At 53.5% G+C, this 21963-nt stretch overlaps 4 pseudogenes; all 4 read left to right on the forward strand.

Moving 5' to 3' along the window:
* The first annotated feature begins 4756 nt into the window (after positions 1-4756).
* On the forward strand, positions 4757-5455 carry LOC144250010 (high mobility group protein B1 pseudogene; annotated as a pseudogene).
* Positions 5456-7566: 2111 nt separating this feature from the next.
* LOC144253336 (RNA exonuclease 1 homolog pseudogene) lies at positions 7567-9288 on the forward strand (annotated as a pseudogene).
* A 4367-nt stretch (positions 9289-13655) lies between these two features.
* On the forward strand, positions 13656-15377 carry LOC144253337 (RNA exonuclease 1 homolog pseudogene; annotated as a pseudogene).
* A 4357-nt stretch (positions 15378-19734) lies between these two features.
* On the forward strand, positions 19735-21456 carry LOC144253338 (RNA exonuclease 1 homolog pseudogene; annotated as a pseudogene).
* Positions 21457-21963: the final 507 nt, after the last annotated feature.

Below are 21963 nucleotides of genomic sequence, written 5' to 3' on the forward strand. Positions count from 1 at the left end.
AAACCCTTGCTTTCCAGCTTGCTTCCACATGTCTCCTGTGTTTAATCTTCACATCTGGAAAGCAGAACACTCATGTCCCTAGTAACACTGAGAAGCATCTAGAATGTCTGTCAGAAGATGAGAGAATGACTATCAGGGGTGGCCTTGGGACCAACTGAAACAGCTAGTAGACACTGTTGCTTGTACCAATGTTAATCCTGTTGTAAGTTTTTTTTTTTTTAATAAAAATTGTGACTGGCTACCACTTTGAAAAAACAATAGCAAGACAAAGTGAACTTAACATGCAGAGAGAGTGCTTTTAATTTGTGCAAAGAACGGGCTGATACCAATTGAAGTCAGTTCCACATCTATATCTCTGTGAAATTCAACTCATTTCCAGCTGCCAGCATCTGCATCAGTGACTAAACTCTTTTTTTTTCCCCACACCCGTGAAGAGCTGCCTACAAGGGGCAGGCTAGAGAATAAACAATCCCTAGAGGAAAAGCCCTCACCCAAACACTCTCATACACAAAGCGGTGTGTGAAAACCTGAGCTCCTTTGCTCCTAGAGTAGGGCCATTCTGAGGTGTAGGTTTGACATGCATTCTTGGAGTTCACTTGTGGGACTGAGTTTTGATTGCTCACAGTAGTAGCTGACTTCATAGCACAGCTCCCGCAGGCTGCTTCCTTTCCAGTCCCATATGATTTTTCTCATTTTCTTAAAAATGCTATCTGTGCTTCCGAACATTAAAAGTACCCTCACACGGGTCCTCATCTAAGATCCTGTTTCTGGAATAACCTTAAATAAGACATTTCCTAAAGCTTTCACACACACACACACACACACACACACACACACACATACAAAAAAAAAATTATAAGGAAAAAAAAGATTTATTCTGGGCTCACAGTTCCAGAGGCTGGAAAATACAAAAGCATGGTTTCCTGAGGGACTTGTGCTACTGAACCCAGAATTAAAGACAGGCAGTTAGTGTAGATAGATGGCCAGGTCGAAGCAAGAAAGTGGAGGTGGATTTGGGTCCAAGAAGTTGAAAACTGCACTCGGGAGATTGGAATGTTCATGTTTCCAGAGGCCTTTGATTTCCAATATTACCTGCTTTTTACACTACCCCTCCCAAAAGGTTGTTAATGAAGTAACTCCTGAGCAGAGCTGCTAATTAACGCTCCCTGGGCTGCCCCTCCCTTCCTGCCCAGTACTCCACCTTGGTTCTTCCAGCCCACCTGCTCACCTCCTGGCCATTTCACCAACATCCCCCGGTCAGGGAGGCTGGAAGGGAGGAAATGAACCAGGGAGAAGGATGCAGGAGAACAAAGAAAACTTTAGATGTGTAGAAGGAACATGACTTCTTCATCCCACAGATTCTGCCTTTGATTCCTCTTCTTCCTCCCAGGAGAAGCCTGTTTTACTATTCTTTAAATAAAACTTCTGACTTTCTACTCTATGCTTACCTCTGCACCTCTCTGGAGTTATATATTGTAAGAATGGCCTTAGCCTATGCAATTCCATTTTAAAATAAAACTGCAGTCCCCACCATCAAGCCTACGGAGCCCTCCAATATTGTCATCAGGCATAGCCTGATAAAATAAGTCACTTTCCACAACCCTGTTAAAACTCAGAGTCAAGTCACTGTCATTTACCTTAGCCCTGATAAGAGTCAGAGGTGAGAGATCAGGGCGGAAACCACCAGACCAGATGTCTTGATCTTAGAATGAAAGATGTCACTAAGAAACCTGGTAACAGCTGACAGAGACTTAAAGGGGAGCAGAAGCCCCAAAATTTAGTATGCATGATGGAGAAAATGAACTGACATTCAGCCAGCTGGCCCTGGTGCCTACATGCTGGAGAGCCTGATGAGGACCTGGACTGACATCCCAACTCTTCTCATCATATGCCTGATCCTCTGCATTATCCTTGCTGCATTTGACCCTGGTGAGAACAGCAACTCCTCCTTATGACTCTCTCCTCAACTGGTTGTCAACTCTACCCTAGGTGAAGCCTCTATCAGTTCCTGACCTGATCACTGTGCATCTGCTGGGCTCAAGGCCTAAGACTTGAGACTCTAGATTTGGCGTTTGAACTTAGCAAGCAGAGGGAATGTCTGTAATAAGTCTGTCATTATTAAGTGTGTTTGCAGTGCTTAGAATTCATTTAGAATTGTTTGTTTTGAATTGATTATGTTTATTGCAGTGCCCAGCATTAAGGATTATCATTTTATTAATTAAGAACCTATAAACTGAGATTGTATTGAGTGATTTGAAGCAAGAAAGCATTGAAAAGGGCATTAACACGTGGACATTTTTATTTCTCCCCTTGACTGCAGATAGCCAAGTTTGCCTATCGCAACATTCCTTAACATTTGAGGAAGCAGAACTCATCAAGGTAACTGGTAACCTGTGGCATTGCTGCTTCTGCTCTTGGCCATAAGCAGGTGTATGTAAAAGAGCAAATTTCTACATATTTACTTTTTTCTTTATCATCCAACATACATACATACATAGCTATAAATTGTCATATAATTACAAGTTATAATGCCAATATTATTGCCAACAACAAATATAATGTGGAAAGTTTAAAATTTCTTTTCTCTATTTTTGTTTTTAAGCAATATCATACTTTTGAGGTATAACTGAAAACTATGTTAAAAAATGTAAGTTGGTTGAATTACAAATCATAGACCAGTGTTTCCAGCTGTTGCAGTTGATGGTGGGAAGGGGTACTGTCTGTTTAGGGTGTCTTTTTGCCTGGAAGTTCACCCACAGGACTCTTTGATGATCTACAGCATTGTTTTCTAGTTGAGAAAGACTGCCAGGGGTCAAATGAGGAAAGAGAGGGTGGGGAGGCAGTGAAACATGGATCACAGCACACAGAATTGGGACTGGAAGACATTGCTGAGTCATATCAACCCTTTTAATGTCAAAAATTGAAAAATTGTAGGGCTAAGAAAATAGCATACTTGGTTAGGAGGAAAAAAAACCCACCTCGATCAAAGCCCCTCTTTTTCTTTTCTTTTTCAGTAAAGGGCTGAAAGGGCTGGCCACATTCAAAGATGAATGATAATATAAAGAAAAATAATCAGCATAAAGTCTGCAATAGAAGTAAAAAAGAACAACAACAAAAAAAGAAAAGAAAAAGAAAAATAGAGATGGAAAATGTTTTTCCTAAAAGGAATTATTCAGAGGAAGAGAATAAAAATTCACTCAGAACTAAGAATTTTCCTCAACTTAAACAATCAATAGTTTCTTTTTACACTAGCATCAGTCAACAAAATACTCAGTAGAATATAAGAAGCTATTCACAAAAAGAAAACAACTCAACAATTCTGTATGAATAGGCAGTGTCTTCCTGCCCCTACACCACCCCGCTCCCGTGTTACTGGGGATAAAACCCAGGGCCTCCCAAATGCTAGGCAATTGCTTGGTCACTGAGCTACATTTCCAGCAGGACTTAACTGATAAATAAATAAATAATAAATTAAAAAAGAAAAGAACAAGTGAAAAAATTCTTAAAACTTGATAGAAAATAGCCAAATATATGAAGAGTTATATGTGTGTGACATACATACACATACACAAACACACACAGATTCAGGGCAACATAAAAATAAAGATATCAATTCTTTACAAACTTGACTAAACTTAGTGTATTTTCACCAGATTTCCAGAATCATGGGTCCTACTAAAAGCACAAACCTAAGCAGTCATTTATTCTAGGTGACATCCAGTTATCCAATACCTTTTATCCTGAAGCCACCATTAGAATAACTCTAAACAGCAAAGAGATTGTAACTGTCGTCCAATAAACCAATGTTACATTCTAGTAAATGAATCTTCTTTAAGATAAAGCTGTAATAACCCTGTAATGCCAAGTGTGTGGCACATGCCTGCAACCCTAGCTACTCCTGAGGCTGAGGCAAGAGGGTTGAAAGTTCTGAGACAGCATGGATAACTGTTTCTCTCAAAATTAAAAATAAGAAAAGCTGGGGATGTAGTTCAGTGGTAGAGCAATTACCTAGCAGATGCAAAAGGCTCTGGGTTCAATTACACACACCCAATAGCAAAAACAAAAACAAAAAACAAAAAAAATCTCGTGATGTGCTGATGCTGTGGTTCCATGTCCAGGAATACTAGCTTTAGTGCTAAGCAAGGTATGACTATATTCCAACTAGGAATTGATGAGGGCTTGAGACATTTAGCTGTCTCTTCAATGAAAATTTGAAAAGGTACAAATGGAGAAGCTTTCTAACTAAGCTAGTTCATACACTGTGTTCTTGTCTAAGCAGAGAAAGCTCTTAAGGCCCCTAGCCCCTAATGCTAAGGAGATAGGAAAATTATACTGCTTTTCTACTTTACTCCAGAATTATGAGAGACCTGCTAGGGAAGCAGGGACACCGCCTTCATCTCACATGTTCACTAAAGCAGATTTTCTTTTACTTGGAATTTATAGGATCAAGCTTGCTTATCCAGGTCTCTGCCAAGAGAGCACATGCCATTACTACCATCACACGTTCAAGCTTCTCTGGAGCTTCTAATTTACTTTCTTCCTTTTGAAGTTGATTCTGTTTTTGAAGGATTGATGGGAGGAAGAAGTTCAGGGCACTGATATCATTCTCGTAAATGTCTACTTGTTTTGTTTTCACTTCAACTCTTTTTTAAAAAAAAACATAGAACAGAGCGGAGAGAGTGAGGAGGCTGCGTCTGGCTCATGCTCTTACAGCCATTGCAGTACATTGAGCTCCATAGAGACAGCGCCAGGGCAAGTGAGAGCTGGACGGGCACTGGGCGACTCTGTGCCTCGCTGAGGAAAAATAACTAAACATGGGCAAAGGAGATCCTAAGAAGCCGAGAGGCAAAATGTCATCATATGCATTCTTTGTGCAAACTTGCCGGGAGGAGCACAAGAAGAAGCACCCAGATGTTTCAGTCAACTTCTCAGAGTTTTCTAAGAAGTGCTCAGAGAGGTGGAAGACCATGTCTGCTAAAGAGAAAGGAAAATTCGAAGACATGGCAAAGGCGGACAAGGCCTGTTATGAAAGAGAAATGAAAACCTATATCCCTCCTAAAGGGGAAACAAAAAAGAAGTTCAAGGATCCCAATGCACCCAAGAGGCCTCCATCGGCCTTCTTCTTGTTCTGTTCTGAGTATCGCCCCCAAATCAAGGGAGAACATCCTGGCCTATCCATTGGTGATGTTGCAAAGAAACTGGGAGAGATGTGGAATAACACTGCTGCAGATGATAAGCAGCCTTATGAAAAGAAAGCTGCCAAGCTGAAGGAAAAATACGAAAAGGATATTGCTGCCTACCGAGCTAAAGGAAAACCTGATGCAGCAAAAAAGGGAGCTGTCAAGGCTGAAAAAAGCAAGAAAAGAAGGAAGAGGAGGAAGATGAGGAAGATGAAGATGATGATGATGAGGAGGAAGATGAAGAAGATGAAGATGAAGAAGATGATGATGAATAAGTTGGTTCTAGCGCAGTTTTTTTTCTTGTCTATAAAGCATTTAACCCCCCTGTACACAACTCACTCCTTTTAAAGAAAAAATTGAAATGTAAGGCTGTGTAAGATTTGTTTTTAAACTGTACAGTGTCTTTTTTTGTATAGTTAACACACTACCGAATGTGTCTTTAGATAGCCCTGTCCTGGTGGTATTTTCAATAGCCACTAACCTTGCCTGGTACAGTATGGGGGTTGTAAATTGGCATGGAAATTTAAAGCAGGTTCTTGTTGGTGCACAGCCCAAATTAGTTATATATGGGGACGGTAGTTTTTCATCTTCAGTTGTCTCTGATGCAGCTTATACGAAATAATTGTTGTTCTGTTAACTGAATACCACTCTGTAATTGCAAAAAAAAAAAAAAAAAGTTGCAGCTGTTTTGTTGACATTCTGAATGCTTCTAAGTAAATACAATTTTTTTATTAAAAAAAAAACATAGAAAAATCTGGGCACCATGGTGCACATCTGTAATACCAGAGGCTCGGGAGGCTGAGGCAGAGAATTGCAATTTCAAAGACAGCTTCAGCAATTTATTGAGCCCCTAAGCCACTTTGCGAGATCATGTCTCAAATAAAACATAAGAAGGTCTGGGGATATGGCTCAGTGGTTAAGTGCCCTGGGGTTAAATCCCCATTACCAAAAATAAAAAGAAAACAATGCCCAGTTCACATTGGCACCCTGATCTAGCTAACAGATCAAGTTTGAACACAGCCCCCAAGGATGGTACTAATTAGCCAGAAAGCAATCAAAACCCCTGCCACACCCAGATACAAGATCTCCTCCCACTGAAGCCTTAAACCTGTAATCCCTTTTGCTCTATACCACAATGAATAAAGCAAGTAAGGGCTTCTTCTTTGTTAAAGCCAGACACTTCTTATCAACTCAACTGGTCACACATTTTTTGCTTTATTTTCTGATATCTTAATTTCATAGTTTTTAATTTGAAGCCATTCCATCCCTTCCATGGGTGGGTAACCATTCCCTTGCCAATGTGGGACATGGGCAAAAATGCTTTGGGCTATCTTCGACACTAAAATTATCTGAGACCCAGTTTCAAGTCCAAAGACAATAATAATTGAAATGCTATCCAATCTGGTAGTCAGGGGGAGAGAGAGAGGGTATCAGAGAGTTCTGAGAGAAAAGTTAAGGACACACCTGAATCCAGGGAAAAAACCAAGAGATCCTCTTGAGTCAATCACCAGACCTTTGCTGATAGGATGAAACCAGGAATGCAAAGCTGTTCTCCCAAGGGAAATGTGATCAAACATGATGAGATTGGATTCTCAGGGATTACCACCCAACCTTGTTATAAAAGGATGAGACACAGTGTCAGGCATTCATTCCTACAAGCCACACAAGGAGAGAAGGACCACAGAAACTCAAGGAACCAGAGAAACCATGAGCAGAAAGCCTACAGGCCAAGACTCCTTCTCAGAGAGGTACTCAGAACTTCGGAAGGTGACTAGGGGGGCAGTTTATCACACTTAGCATCTAATCTGGGTTTTGGGTGTTCTATCCAGTACAGAAGCAAGTGGTACACAACACTTCCTGAAAGGCTCCAGGATTTCATGTCATTAAGGCGGAACCTTCCAGGAGGGGCACAGAACTGCCCTTAGGCTGGCCAGAGACCAACAAGGAGGTGTGTGACCCTGGCACCAGACCAGTGGGTCATGACACAATGAGGGTTGGGAGACTATAGAATCTGCGGGGGGTGAGGGGTGCGGGGGGTGGGTCCGTGTGTGTGTGGGGGGGCGAGTGTATGTAGTGAGTTCTCTGGGAAAAGCTCAGGGTAGAGAACCTGGCTCTGAGCTTGGAAAGCAGGAGGTCTTCTCTGACTCAGGCCCCGCCCTTTTCCTACAGGTGAAAGGCGGGGCCTCAGGCTGCTGTGGTTTTGCTCCAAGGTGATGGACTTAGGTGCACACAAAGACAGGAAGGCCCGGGATAATCCCCGCCCACCCGGGATTCCCCGCCCACCCTGGGCTATATTAGGGCTGAGGGGCAGGGCCCGGCCTTCATTGCTAGGAGCCAGGCCAGGAGAGCAGCCCCACTCGGGAGAGCTCCAGGACTTGGAGACACCATGATCGGGAAGCCTAGCGCCCAGGACTCCTTCTCAGCCAGGTGCCCAGAAGCTCAGAGGGCGGCTAGGGAGGCAGCTTTGCCCAGCCAGCATGGATCCTGGCCCCGTGTCGTGCCCGGGGAAGCCCACACCTGCGCCAAGGCTCCAGGATTTCTTGTCATCAAGACGGACCAGCCCAGGAGGGGCCCGGCTCTGCCCCCGGGCTGGCCCAAGCCCAATGAGGACGTGTGTGACCCTGGCGCCAGGCCTGCCCAGAGGAAAGAGTGCTGCTGGCTGCTGCCAGCCCAGCCATCGAGCGAGAATTCCACTTCTTGGCCAGTCGTCGTCTTCTTGCCCCCCGTGGAAAAGCGGAGGAGGAACTTCCTGGTAGACAACCCAGGCTTCGCCAGAGCCATCACCAGTACCAAGAGGACCTGCAGGAGCAGCAGCGGCCAGTCTGATAATGGTCCAGAGCTCAGCAGTGGGCCACGGATGTGCCCGCTCTCAGGAGCGCAAAGCAAGCTCACCACCGTGGCCTCCAGGCGAATAGGTCGTGGGACATCATTGGGGACATTCAGGAAAGCCACTGTGAAGAGAGCCTCAGAGGGACGGATTTCCACGGCCCTGCGCCAACGCTACTTCAGCCTTTTCCTGGCGGAGTGTCACAAGTTCTCGCGGCCCCAGGAGGCGGCGGAGACTGCGTGGAGCGAGGAGCAGATGGCCTACAACAGCAGCCCCAGCGAGGACGTCTACGTGCGCCTGGCCCTGGAGGTGCTCAGGAAGCTGAGGGGTCTGGTGCCCAGCGCGGTGCCGGGTCTGCACAGGGCAGCCCTGTACAGCCGCCTCCGGGACTACGTGCTGAGCCAGGAGCAGCTCCACGGGCACGGCTACCCCTTCCCCCACCCGCAGAAACCAGGGGCCGCCTTGCTCTTGGGCGCGCTGGAGGAGCCCAGGCACGGGCTGAGGATCTGCTGCCGCTGTGGCTCCCAGTACGCCGTGTCCTCCTCGGGCGGCTGTGTCAGCGCCGACCCGTGTCGCTATCACTGGGGACGGCTCCAACACCGACCCGTGGCCGCTGGCTGGGAGAGCCGCTACTCCTGCTGCTTGGCGCCTGCGGGCTCCAGGGGCTGTGAGGTGGCCAGGCGACACGTCCGCGATGGCAGGAAGGAAGACCTGCAAGGATTCGTGAGGACTGTGGAGAAACCCTTGAGGGAGGACGCCCACCCAGGAGTCTACGCCCTGGACTGCGAGATGTGCTACACCACACACGGGCTGGAGCTGACGCGCGTCACCGTGGTGGACACCGAGATGCGGGTCGTCTACGACACCTTCGTCAAGCCCAACAACCAGATCGTCGACTACAACACCAGGTTTTCCGGGGTGACCCAGGACCACCTGGCCTCCTGCCGCACCAGGCTGCCCCACGTGCAGACTGCCCTGCTGAGCCTGTTCAGCGCCGACACCATCCTTATCGGACACAGCCTCCAGTGCGACCTGCTAGCCCTGAAGCTCATCCACCACTCCGTGGTGGACACGGCTGTGCTCTTCCCGCATCCCCGCGGCCTCCCCTACAAGTGCTCCTTGCGCAGCCTCATGGCCCGCTACCTCAGCCGCAGCATCCAGACCAGCGCCAGCGGACACAGCCCTAGGGAGGACGCCAGCGCCTGCATGCACCTAGTGTTCTGGAAGTTGCAAGAAGATTCCGCCCACAAGGACACCCTGGGACCCCTGCCCTCCGTCTGACCGGCTCTCCTGCACCTCTTCTGGCCTCGCCTTGGACTCGGGCCTCCACAACCAAAAGCTCAGACTCACCCCTAGCTGCCCCTTTCCATTGATTCCCCCGTCCCTGTCCTCCTTGGATACTGCTCTCCACTGCAACTGCCTCCCGGCCAGGTGCCAGCTGCACATCCCACTGCTCTCCCCCCCCCCCGCCCCCCCCCCCACACACACATTCCGTGAACCCCCAGAGACCCGAAGGGCTTCTGCTCCTCTGTGTGGAATGCAGGGATGGAGAATGGGTGGAGGCTGGGCTGAGGCAGGGCTTCTTGAGGCCGCCCTGGGGTTGTGCTTTCCTACTTTGGGATGCTGTGTTGCTTGGAAAGGGAACCTGCCTGACGCTGTCCACAGTTACCTCCCTCCAGCTGGGGGAGCAAGGCGGCATGGCCGCCTTTCCTCTTGGGGCTGTGAACTTTCACCCCCGCCCCATGCCACCCCCCCCCCCCGAGAAAGCGGGGGTCTCGCCTCTGACAACCCACTGGAGCAGAGCTGAGGAGACACCGCTGCCAGTCCCAGAACTCTCTCATGAACCCATACCAGGGAACGGCTTGTCTTACTCCTTCCTAGAGAAGCTCCCGGGACGATTGCCCACAGGGACCTGGAGACCTCCTTGGCCTAGGAACCGCCGCCACTCCCCGTCAGAGGAGATCCCCGATGGCCCCAAGTGCCAACGAACATGGGTTGCATATGACTCGTGCCCATTTCTTTTTTTCTAATAAAACCCCTCCACTTTCCTTGGTTCCCTCCCATCCCACCCGGCCCCTTGCCTATTTGTCCCGAATCGCTGTGTGATTTTGCACTCTCCAATACAATTTGGTGGATGAGAAACTTGTCTCTCTGCTTCTGTTGGCATTTGACAGGGGATGCATGTGGGGGAGTCGGCCAGACTGGGAGTCAGCTAGGAGCCTCGGAGGCATAGGTGGCCGAGAAAGGAGATTAGCCTGAGCCTCTCTGGTCTCTCAGGGACGGGGCTGCACTGGGGCTTCCAGAATCGGCCTCTCCAAGCCTACTTGGCCTCCTGCGACCTGGCCCGACCAAGCCAGCCAAGCCCTCACCAGATGAGATCCCACACCCTCCACTTTCCGGAAGCCCCCAGAAACTGCCAGTTCTGGGCATGGTCTTCCCTCTCAGGGGGAGCTCTCTGGACCACCTCTGCCCCAGGGCAGGGACAGAAGAAATGGATGGGGAAGAGAAGTGTGGGAAAGGCAGAGCCAAAGGCCCAGGAAATGGACTTCCCGGGAGGGAGAGACAACAGGATTTCGGGGGCTTGTCACTTTGTGGGCAACAACTGAAGAATTCCTGCCCTTTGGCTGCGGGCACACGGGTGTTGGCCACGGGATTTCTTCTCATCCTCTGCACCTTGGTGGACATTTACTCATGAGGGAAATGTCAGTCCTAAAGCGCTCTCACTCCGTTCTGCAGGGGCTCATCGTTTAGGGATACCAGGATGATCTTTTTCTGGGCTACCACGAATGGAACTCAGGGGCACTCCACCACCGAACCACATCCCCAGTCCTTGGCATCCTCGGAGAGGCAGGGGCTCACTGACTTGCCTGTCACCTTGCCCTCACTCAGGCAGCTTTGCAACTCATGATCCTCCTGCTTCAGCCTCCGGAGCCCCTGGGATTCTAGGTGTAGGTCATCCCGTTGCCTGGGGGTACTCAGGATTCACCTGAGGGTTTCAACTGTACCCACCTGGGGTGTGACTACCTTGGAACAGCAAGGTTTCAGCCGCACAGAAACCAACTGTGGAACACAGGCTGTGCTTCCGTTCCTCAGAGCCAGTGCGGTGCAAGTTAGAAGGACAAATTAGAAGGAAGACCATACTGTTCATAGACCTGGTCGGCAAATCAACTTAAAACGGATCTGCACTGAGCTTTCACAGGTGCATGAAGAATTATTAACATTGAACAGAAGATTCTTCACTTTCACGGATCCCCTGGCCAATATATTTCACAACCTGGTGATTTTCACAAAAACCACACCTCTAACATTTGCACAAGTAGACATAGACACACATAGAGTATCTTTTCTTCTTTTCTTCATTTCTCTCTCTCTCTCTGTTTCTCTCTCTGTTTCTCTCTCTGTTCTCTCTCTCTCTCTCTCTCTCTCTCTCTCTCTCTCTCTCTCTCTCTCTCTCTTTCCATTTTCTCTCTCTGGTACTGAGTATTGAAGAGCCAACTTTGTGCCAACGGTGGAGTAAAGTGGCAGCCTGTCCCTCAGAAAGGCATCGCTATGAAACCTCTCTTTCATCTTTTAACGCCACAGAGCCTACCTCCCCCACAAGTGACCCTTGTCCCCTGCCTACCAAGGTCCTTGTTTGGTTTCACTCCTATTTCACGTATCATTCCTTGGGCAGTATTCAGAGCAGTGACGTTGAACCCTCGTCCCTCCAACACTGGGGGCTGGAAAGTTCTTCCTGAATTAGGGCCATGGGAAAGAGCAGTGAAATGATGGAAATGGGTGTGAGATCTCTTCCCGTCCCGATCTTCCCAAATGGAAGCATTTCTTGGAACAAAGCCACCGTCGCCCTCCCTTCAGACCCCAGACGATCGGATCTGGCCAGCACACTGTTTCTGGCTTGGGCATCGGAGTCCAAGGGGAAGCATGGCGAAGGCGAGAATGGGGAGGTTCTCACTAGTTGTGACTCCGAAGGGACGGGAAAAACCCTATCCCTAGTCTGGCATGAAAACAGTCTCATCTCGGGAAGCTTCTGGTCCCGGCCTTGGAGCTCTTTCTTCCCTCTTGCTAAATCTTGACAAGGGCTTAGGTCCGGGAGACCAGGTAAACTAGCTCCAAACCCCATAGACAGAACACATGGGAATCAACAGGGATTTCCAGCTGTTGCTTTGGTGGTGTCTTGAGGCTAGGAGGATTCCCAGTAGGACAGGGAGCTGAAACACCTCAGGGCGCCTTCCCTGTCTTTGGGCTACTCCCAGTGCAACTCCTCCTGCCCTTGGAAAACTGGCCTAGTAGGAGGAAACCAAAGAGAGCAAAGCCAGATCCCTTGGAACCCAGTTTTTCTGCTATGCTCCGGGATGCTAGCCACATTACACCTCCTTTCTCAGAGACTTTCTGAAAGTTCCTGGTGTTTTCTGGTTTGAGGATGGCTGCGAACTTGCGAAGCTTCAGTTCCAAAGGATAGCAAGAAGTAGCTAGCTTGAGAGAGGCCCGGGTCCCGGTGGGAGCTTTGGGGCCCCGCCTATAATCCCAGCTAGTGCAGAGGCTGCCCCAGGAGGAAGGCGGGCTCCGAGCCAGCCTCGGCAACTTGGCAAGGCTCCAAGCAACTCACGGAGACCCTGGATGTCAAGAAAGTACAGGACAGGACTGGGGACGTGGCTCAACGGTCGAGTGGGAATGACGTCCATCCCCCTTATCCAACCACCCAACCCAAATCCAACCCCTCACCCCCCAAGCCAAACAGAGCAACAGAGCCGAAGATAGAAAGCAATATTATCCACGGGAGAAGACACGGGTCCTAGTCCTAAGACACAAATATAAGGGAAGGAAGAGTCTGGATTTGGGTCCTTAGGTCAAGTCGGGAAGGGAGGAGGAGGGGTGTCAGTCGGGATTGGGAGGGGCTCGCGTCCTGGTCTTCCCAGCCCACCTGTCTGCAGCAGGTGTGTCCCTGTGCGCCAGGGCTGAGGGATTCTAGGTGTATGCCACAGGGCCGTGTTCATGGGAAAAGTGCATCCCGCCCACATCGTGTCCTCAGGTTGTCCACAGGCCAGCGAGGGCTCCCAGAGAAGACGAGAGAAGAGAAGCCTGAGCTCAGGCAAACAGAGGCCCCCAGGGATGGCAGACTCTAGGGACACATGGCTCCTGGTGCTTTGCGCTCTCTTGGGCACTCCAACTCTCCCAGCTGGACTTTCTTCCTGGGTCTTCCTGAGACAATGAGGGTTGGGAGGCTATAGAATCTGTGGGGGTGGGGGGTGGGGTGGGGGTGGGTGGGTGCGGGGCGTGGGTCCGTGTGGGTGTGTATGTGTGTGTGTGTGGGGGGGGCGGGGGGCGATTGAATGTAGTGAGTTCTCTGGGAAAAGCTCAGGGTAGAGAACCTGGCTCTGAGCTTGGAAAGCAGGAGGTCTTCTCTGACTCAGGCCCCGCCCTTTTCCTACAGGTGAAAGGCGGGGCCTCAGGCTGCTGTGGTTTTGCTCCAAGGTGATGGACTTAGGTGCACACAAAGACAGGAAGGCCCGGGATAATCCCCGCCCACCCGGGATTCCCCGCCCACCCTGGGCTATATTAGGGCTGAGGGGCAGGGCCCGGCCTTCATTGCTAGGAGCCAGGCCAGGAGAGCAGCCCCACTCGGGAGAGCTCCAGGACTTGGAGACACCATGATCGGGAAGCCTAGCGCCCAGGACTCCTTCTCAGCCAGGTGCCCAGAAGCTCAGAGGGCGGCTAGGGAGGCAGCTTTGCCCAGCCAGCATGGATCCTGGCCCCGTGTCGTGCCCGGGGAAGCCCACACCTGCGCCAAGGCTCCAGGATTTCTTGTCATCAAGACGGACCAGCCCAGGAGGGGCCCGGCTCTGCCCCCGGGCTGGCCCAAGCCCAATGAGGACGTGTGTGACCCTGGCGCCAGGCCTGCCCAGAGGAAAGAGTGCTGCTGGCTGCTGCCAGCCCAGCCATCGAGCGAGAATTCCACTTCTTGGCCAGTCGTCGTCTTCTTGCCCCCCGTGGAAAAGCGGAGGAGGAACTTCCTGGTAGACAACCCAGGCTTCGCCAGAGCCATCACCAGTACCAAGAGGACCTGCAGGAGCAGCAGCGGCCAGTCTGATAATGGTCCAGAGCTCAGCAGTGGGCCACGGATGTGCCCGCTCTCAGGAGCGCAAAGCAAGCTCACCACCGTGGCCTCCAGGCGAATAGGTCGTGGGACATCATTGGGGACATTCAGGAAAGCCACTGTGAAGAGAGCCTCAGAGGGACGGATTTCCACGGCCCTGCGCCAACGCTACTTCAGCCTTTTCCTGGCGGAGTGTCACAAGTTCTCGCGGCCCCAGGAGGCGGCGGAGACTGCGTGGAGCGAGGAGCAGATGGCCTACAACAGCAGCCCCAGCGAGGACGTCTACGTGCGCCTGGCCCTGGAGGTGCTCAGGAAGCTGAGGGGTCTGGTGCCCAGCGCGGTGCCGGGTCTGCACAGGGCAGCCCTGTACAGCCGCCTCCGGGACTACGTGCTGAGCCAGGAGCAGCTCCACGGGCACGGCTACCCCTTCCCCCACCCGCAGAAACCAGGGGCCGCCTTGCTCTTGGGCGCGCTGGAGGAGCCCAGGCACGGGCTGAGGATCTGCTGCCGCTGTGGCTCCCAGTACGCCGTGTCCTCCTCGGGCGGCTGTGTCAGCGCCGACCCGTGTCGCTATCACTGGGGACGGCTCCAACACCGACCCGTGGCCGCTGGCTGGGAGAGCCGCTACTCCTGCTGCTTGGCGCCTGCGGGCTCCAGGGGCTGTGAGGTGGCCAGGCGACACGTCCGCGATGGCAGGAAGGAAGACCTGCAAGGATTCGTGAGGACTGTGGAGAAACCCTTGAGGGAGGACGCCCACCCAGGAGTCTACGCCCTGGACTGCGAGATGTGCTACACCACACACGGGCTGGAGCTGACGCGCGTCACCGTGGTGGACACCGAGATGCGGGTCGTCTACGACACCTTCATCAAGCCCAACAACCAGATCGTCGACTACAACACCAGGTTTTCCGGGGTGACCCAGGACCACCTGGCCTCCTGCCGCACCAGGCTGCCCCACGTGCAGACTGCCCTGCTGAGCCTGTTCAGCGCCGACACCATCCTTATCGGACACAGCCTCCAGTGCGACCTGCTAGCCCTGAAGCTCATCCACCACTCCGTGGTGGACACGGCTGTGCTCTTCCCGCATCCCCGCGGCCTCCCCTACAAGTGCTCCTTGCGCAGCCTCATGGCCCGCTACCTCAGCCGCAGCATCCAGACCAGCGCCAGCGGACACAGCCCTAGGGAGGACGCCAGCGCCTGCATGCACCTAGTGTTCTGGAAGTTGCAAGAAGATTCCGCCCACAAGGACACCCTGGGACCCCTGCCCTCCGTCTGACCGGCTCTCCTGCACCTCTTCTGGCCTCGCCTTGGACTCGGGCCTCCACAACCAAAAGCTCAGACTCACCCCTAGCTGCCCCTTTCCATTGATTCCCCCGTCCCTGTCCTCCTTGGATACTGCTCTCCACTGCAACTGCCTCCCGGCCAGGTGCCAGCTGCACATCCCACTGCTCTCCCCCCCCCCGCCCCCCCCCCCACACACACATTCCGTGAACCCCCAGAGACCCGAAGGGCTTCTGCTCCTCTGTGTGGAATGCAGGGATGGAGAATGGGTGGAGGCTGGGCTGAGGCAGGGCTTCTTGAGGCCGCCCTGGGGTTGTGCTTTCCTACTTTGGGATGCTGTGTTGCTTGGAAAGGGAACCTGCCTGACGCTGTCCACAGTTACCTCCCTCCAGCTGGGGGAGCAAGGCGGCATGGCCGCCTTTCCTCTTGGGGCTGTGAACTTTCACCCCCGCCCCATGCCACCCCCCCCCCCCCCGAGAAAGCGGGGGTCTCGCCTCTGACAACCCACTGGAGCAGAGCTGAGGAGACACCGCTGCCAGTCCCAGAACTCTCTCATGAACCCATACCAGGGAACGGCTTGTCTTACTCCTTCCTAGAGAAGCTCCCGGGACGATTGCCCACAGGGACCTGGAGACCTCCTTGGCCTAGGAACCGCCGCCACTCCCCGTCAGAGGAGATCCCCGATGGCCCCAAGTGCCAACGAACATGGGTTGCATATGACTCGTGCCCATTTCTTTTTTTCTAATAAAACCCCTCCACTTTCCTTGGTTCCCTCCCATCCCACCCGGCCCCTTGCCTATTTGTCCCGAATCGCTGTGTGATTTTGCACTCTCCAATACAATTTGGTGGATGAGAAACTTGTCTCTCTGCTTCTGTTGGCATTTGACAGGGGATGCATGTGGGGGAGTCGGCCAGACTGGGAGTCAGCTAGGAGCCTCGGAGGCATAGGTGGCCGAGAAAGGAGATTAGCCTGAGCCTCTCTGGTCTCTCAGGGACGGGGCTGCACTGGGGCTTCCAGAATCGGCCTCTCCAAGCCTACTTGGCCTCCTGCGACCTGGCCCGACCAAGCCAGCCAAGCCCTCACCAGATGAGATCCCACACCCTCCACTTTCCGGAAGCCCCCAGAAACTGCCAGTTCTGGGCATGGTCTTCCCTCTCAGGGGGAGCTCTCTGGACCACCTCTGCCCCAGGGCAGGGACAGAAGAAATGGATGGGGAAGAGAAGTGTGGGAAAGGCAGAGCCAAAGGCCCAGGAAATGGACTTCCCGGGAGGGAGAGACAACAGGATTTCGGGGGCTTGTCACTTTGTGGGCAACAACTGAAGAATTCCTGCCCTTTGGCTGCGGGCACACGGGTGTTGGCCACGGGATTTCTTCTCATCCTCTGCACCTTGGTGGACATTTACTCATGAGGGAAATGTCAGTCCTAAAGCGCTCTCACTCCGTTCTGCAGGGGCTCATCGTTTAGGGATACCAGGATGATCTTTTTCTGGGCTACCACGAATGGAACTCAGGGGCACTCCACCACCGAACCACATCCCCAGTCCTTGGCATCCTCGGAGAGGCAGGGGCTCACTGACTTGCCTGTCACCTTGCCCTCACTCAGGCAGCTTTGCAACTCATGATCCTCCTGCTTCAGCCTCCGGAGCCCCTGGGATTCTAGGTGTAGGTCATCCCGTTGCCTGGGGGTACTCAGGATTCACCTGAGGGTTTCAACTGTACCCACCTGGGGTGTGACTACCTTGGAACAGCAAGGTTTCAGCCGCACAGAAACCAACTGTGGAACACAGGCTGTGCTTCCGTTCCTCAGAGCCAGTGCGGTGCAAGTTAGAAGGACAAATTAGAAGGAAGACCATACTGTTCATAGACCTGGTCGGCAAATCAACTTAAAACGGATCTGCACTGAGCTTTCACAGGTGCATGAAGAATTATTAACATTGAACAGAAGATTCTTCACTTTCACGGATCCCCTGGCCAATATATTTCACAACCTGGTGATTTTCACAAAAACCACACCTCTAACATTTGCACAAGTAGACATAGACACACATAGAGTATCTTTTCTTCTTTTCTTCATTTCTCTCTCTCTCTCTGTTTCTCTCTCTGTTTCTCTCTCTGTTTCTCTCTCTCTCTCTCTCTCTCTCTCTCTCTCTCTCTCTCTTTCCATTTTCTCTCTCTGGTACTGAGTATTGAAGAGCCAACTTTGTGCCAACGGTGGAGTAAAGTGGCAGCCTGTCCCTCAGAAAGGCATCGCTATGAAACCTCTCTTTCATCTTTTAACGCCACAGAGCCTACCTCCCCCACAAGTGACCCTTGTCCCCTGCCTACCAAGGTCCTTGTTTGGTTTCACTCCTATTTCACGTATCATTCCTTGGGCAGTATTCAGAGCAGTGACGTTGAACCCTCGTCCCTCCAACACTGGGGGCTGGAAAGTTCTTCCTGAATTAGGGCCATGGGAAAGAGCAGTGAAATGATGGAAATGGGTGTGAGATCTCTTCCCGTCCCGATCTTCCCAAATGGAAGCATTTCTTGGAACAAAGCCACCGTCGCCCTCCCTTCAGACCCCAGACGATCGGATCTGGCCAGCACACTGTTTCTGGCTTGGGCATCGGAGTCCAAGGGGAAGCATGGCGAAGGCGAGAATGGGGAGGTTCTCACTAGTTGTGACTCCGAAGGGACGGGAAAAACCCTATCCCTAGTCTGGCATGAAAACAGTCTCATCTCGGGAAGCTTCTGGTCCCGGCCTTGGAGCTCTTTCTTCCCTCTTGCTAAATCTTGACAAGGGCTTAGGTCCGGGAGACCAGGTAAACTAGCTCCAAACCCCATAGACAGAACACATGGGAATCAACAGGGATTTCCAGCTGTTGCTTTGGTGGTGTCTTGAGGCTAGGAGGATTCCCAGTAGGACAGGGAGCTGAAACACCTCAGGGCGCCTTCCCTGTCTTTGGGCTACTCCCAGTGCAACTCCTCCTGCCCTTGGAAAACTGGCCTAGTAGGAGGAAACCAAAGAGAGCAAAGCCAGATCCCTTGGAACCCAGTTTTTCTGCTATGCTCCGGGATGCTAGCCACATTACACCTCCTTTCTCAGAGACTTTCTGAAAGTTCCTGGTGTTTTCTGGTTTGAGGATGGCTGCGAACTTGCGAAGCTTCAGTTCCAAAGGATAGCAAGAAGTAGCTAGCTTGAGAGAGGCCCGGGTCCCGGTGGGAGCTTTGGGGCCCCGCCTATAATCCCAGCTAGTGCAGAGGCTGCCCCAGGAGGAAGGCGGGCTCCGAGCCAGCCTCGGCAACTTGGCAAGGCTCCAAGCAACTCACGGAGACCCTGGATGTCAAGAAAGTACAGGACAGGACTGGGGACGTGGCTCAACGGTCGAGTGGGAATGACGTCCATCCCCCTTATCCAACCACCCAACCCAAATCCAACCCCTCACCCCCCAAGCCAAACAGAGCAACAGAGCCGAAGATAGAAAGCAATATTATCCACGGGAGAAGACACGGGTCCTAGTCCTAAGACACAAATATAAGGGAAGGAAGAGTCTGGATTTGGGTCCTTAGGTCAAGTCGGGAAGGGAGGAGGAGGGGTGTCAGTCGGGATTGGGAGGGGCTCGCGTCCTGGTCTTCCCAGCCCACCTGTCTGCAGCAGGTGTGTCCCTGTGCGCCAGGGCTGAGGGATTCTAGGTGTATGCCACAGGGCCGTGTTCATGGGAAAAGTGCATCCCGCCCACATCGTGTCCTCAGGTTGTCCACAGGCCAGCGAGGGCTCCCAGAGAAGACGAGAGAAGAGAAGCCTGAGCTCAGGCAAACAGAGGCCCCCAGGGATGGCAGACTCTAGGGACACATGGCTCCTGGTGCTTTGCGCTCTCTTGGGCACTCCAACTCTCCCAGCTGGACTTTCTTCCTGGGTCTTCCTGAGACAATGAGGGTTGGGAGGCTATAGAATCTGTGGGGGTGGGGGGTGGGGTGGGGGTGGGTGGGTGCGGGGCGTGGGTCCGTGTGGGTGTGTATGTGTGTGTGTGTGGGGGGGGCGGGGGGCGATTGAATGTAGTGAGTTCTCTGGGAAAAGCTCAGGGTAGAGAACCTGGCTCTGAGCTTGGAAAGCAGGAGGTCTTCTCTGACTCAGGCCCCGCCCTTTTCCTACAGGTGAAAGGCGGGGCCTCAGGCTGCTGTGGTTTTGCTCCAAGGTGATGGACTTAGGTGCACACAAAGACAGGAAGGCCCGGGATAATCCCCGCCCACCCGGGATTCCCCGCCCACCCTGGGCTATATTAGGGCTGAGGGGCAGGGCCCGGCCTTCATTGCTAGGAGCCAGGCCAGGAGAGCAGCCCCACTCGGGAGAGCTCCAGGACTTGGAGACACCATGATCGGGAAGCCTAGCGCCCAGGACTCCTTCTCAGCCAGGTGCCCAGAAGCTCAGAGGGCGGCTAGGGAGGCAGCTTTGCCCAGCCAGCATGGATCCTGGCCCCGTGTCGTGCCCGGGGAAGCCCACACCTGCGCCAAGGCTCCAGGATTTCTTGTCATCAAGACGGACCAGCCCAGGAGGGGCCCGGCTCTGCCCCCGGGCTGGCCCAAGCCCAATGAGGACGTGTGTGACCCTGGCGCCAGGCCTGCCCAGAGGAAAGAGTGCTGCTGGCTGCTGCCAGCCCAGCCATCGAGCGAGAATTCCACTTCTTGGCCAGTCGTCGTCTTCTTGCCCCCCGTGGAAAAGCGGAGGAGGAACTTCCTGGTAGACAACCCAGGCTTCGCCAGAGCCATCACCAGTACCAAGAGGACCTGCAGGAGCAGCAGCGGCCAGTCTGATAATGGTCCAGAGCTCAGCAGTGGGCCACGGATGTGCCCGCTCTCAGGAGCGCAAAGCAAGCTCACCACCGTGGCCTCCAGGCGAATAGGTCGTGGGACATCATTGGGGACATTCAGGAAAGCCACTGTGAAGAGAGCCTCAGAGGGACGGATTTCCACGGCCCTGCGCCAACGCTACTTCAGCCTTTTCCTGGCGGAGTGTCACAAGTTCTCGCGGCCCCAGGAGGCGGCGGAGACTGCGTGGAGCGAGGAGCAGATGGCCTACAACAGCAGCCCCAGCGAGGACGTCTACGTGCGCCTGGCCCTGGAGGTGCTCAGGAAGCTGAGGGGTCTGGTGCCCAGCGCGGTGCCGGGTCTGCACAGGGCAGCCCTGTACAGCCGCCTCCGGGACTACGTGCTGAGCCAGGAGCAGCTCCACGGGCACGGCTACCCCTTCCCCCACCCGCAGAAACCAGGGGCCGCCTTGCTCTTGGGCGCGCTGGAGGAGCCCAGGCACGGGCTGAGGATCTGCTGCCGCTGTGGCTCCCAGTACGCCGTGTCCTCCTCGGGCGGCTGTGTCAGCGCCGACCCGTGTCGCTATCACTGGGGACGGCTCCAACACCGACCCGTGGCCGCTGGCTGGGAGAGCCGCTACTCCTGCTGCTTGGCGCCTGCGGGCTCCAGGGGCTGTGAGGTGGCCAGGCGACACGTCCGCGATGGCAGGAAGGAAGACCTGCAAGGATTCGTGAGGACTGTGGAGAAACCCTTGAGGGAGGACGCCCACCCAGGAGTCTACGCCCTGGACTGCGAGATGTGCTACACCACACACGGGCTGGAGCTGACGCGCGTCACCGTGGTGGACACCGAGATGCGGGTCGTCTACGACACCTTTGTCAAGCCCAACAACCAGATCGTCGACTACAACACCAGGTTTTCCGGGGTGACCCAGGACCACCTGGCCTCCTGCCGCACCAGGCTGCCCCACGTGCAGACTGCCCTGCTGAGCCTGTTCAGCGCCGACACCATCCTTATCGGACACAGCCTCCAGTGCGACCTGCTAGCCCTGAAGCTCATCCACCACTCCGTGGTGGACACGGCTGTGCTCTTCCCGCATCCCCGCGGCCTCCCCTACAAGTGCTCCTTGCGCAGCCTCATGGCCCGCTACCTCAGCCGCAGCATCCAGACCAGCGCCAGCGGACACAGCCCTAGGGAGGACGCCAGCGCCTGCATGCACCTAGTGTTCTGGAAGTTGCAAGAAGATTCCGCCCACAAGGACACCCTGGGACCCCTGCCCTCCGTCTGACCGGCTCTCCTGCACCTCTTCTGGCCTCGCCTTGGACTCGGGCCTCCACAACCAAAAGCTCAGACTCACCCCTAGCTGCCCCTTTCCATTGATTCCCCCGTCCCTGTCTTCCTTGGATACTGCTCTCCACTGCAACTGCCTCCCGGCCAGGTGCCAGCTGCACATCCCACTGCTCTCCCCCCCCCGCCCCCCCCCACACACATTCCGTGAACCCCCAGAGACCCGAAGGGCTTCTGCTCCTCTGTGTGGAATGCAGGGATGGAGAATGGGTGGAGGCTGGGCTGAGGCAGGGCTTCTTGAGGCCGCCCTGGGGTTGTGCTTTCCTACTTTGGGATGCTGTGTTGCTTGGAAAGGGAACCTGCCTGACGCTGTCCACAGTTACCTCCCTCCAGCTGGGGGAGCAAGACGGCATGGCCGCCTTTCCTCTTGGGGCTGTGAACTTTCACCCCTGCCCCATGCCACCCCCCCCCCCCCGAGAAAGCGGGGGTCTCGCCTCTGACAACCCAC

This window comes from Urocitellus parryii, chromosome 2, assembly GCF_045843805.1.
Source record: "Urocitellus parryii isolate mUroPar1 chromosome 2, mUroPar1.hap1, whole genome shotgun sequence".
NCBI classification, from domain to species: Eukaryota; Metazoa; Chordata; class Mammalia; order Rodentia; family Sciuridae; genus Urocitellus; species Urocitellus parryii.